Source organism: Silurus aristotelis (genome assembly GCF_946808225.1).
Source record: "Silurus aristotelis genome assembly, contig: scaffold_265, whole genome shotgun sequence".
Lineage (NCBI taxonomy): Eukaryota > Metazoa > Chordata > Actinopteri > Siluriformes > Siluridae > Silurus > Silurus aristotelis.
Genome location: NW_028149052.1, coordinates 7,501 through 7,993, shown reverse-complemented (window position 1 = coordinate 7,993; position 493 = coordinate 7,501). Strand labels below are relative to the sequence as shown.

The 493-nt window shown below is 41.4% G+C and overlaps 1 protein-coding gene across 1 annotated transcript in view; it reads left to right on the top strand.

Annotated features, from left to right (window-relative positions):
• The first annotated feature begins 265 nt into the window (after nucleotides 1-265).
• Nucleotides 266-493, top strand: part of LOC310723057 (putative phospholipid-transporting ATPase IM) — a 7,440-nt gene continuing 7,212 nt past the window's right edge. Inside the window, exon 1 of the mRNA XM_083570879.1 lies at nucleotides 266-493. This exon is cut by the window's right edge and continues 398 nt beyond it. The gene's annotated coding sequence lies outside the window, so the exon portion shown is untranslated.

Below are 493 nucleotides of genomic sequence, written 5' to 3'. Positions count from 1 at the left end.
TTAGTGTAGAGTTGTGTAGAGGTGTGTGTAGAGTTGTGTAGAGTTGTGTGTAGAGGTATGTATAGAGTTGTGTGTAGAGTTGTGTAGAGGTGTGTGTAGAGGTGTGTATAGAGTTGTGTGTAGAGTTGTGTATAGAGGTGTGTGTAGAGGTGTGTGTAGAGGTGTGTGTGTTGAGTTGTGTAGGGTTGGTGGTAGAATTGTGCGTAGAGGTTTGTGTAGAGTTGTGTGTATAGGTGTGTATAGAGTTGTGTAGAGATGTGTGTAGAGGTGTGTGTAGAGGTGTGTGTAGAGTTGTGTGATGTTTTGTTGAAGTGTGTGTTCAGCAGCAGTGTTCTCTCTAACAGTGTGGGATTTTTTATTAATTTTCACACATCCAACACCTTATATTTAATACTCATATCCTGATCCAGCGTGTGTGTGTGTGTGTGTGTGTGTGTGTGTGTGTGTGTGTGTGTAACTGCACTGTTTCTGCTTTCACACATTTCACATAATA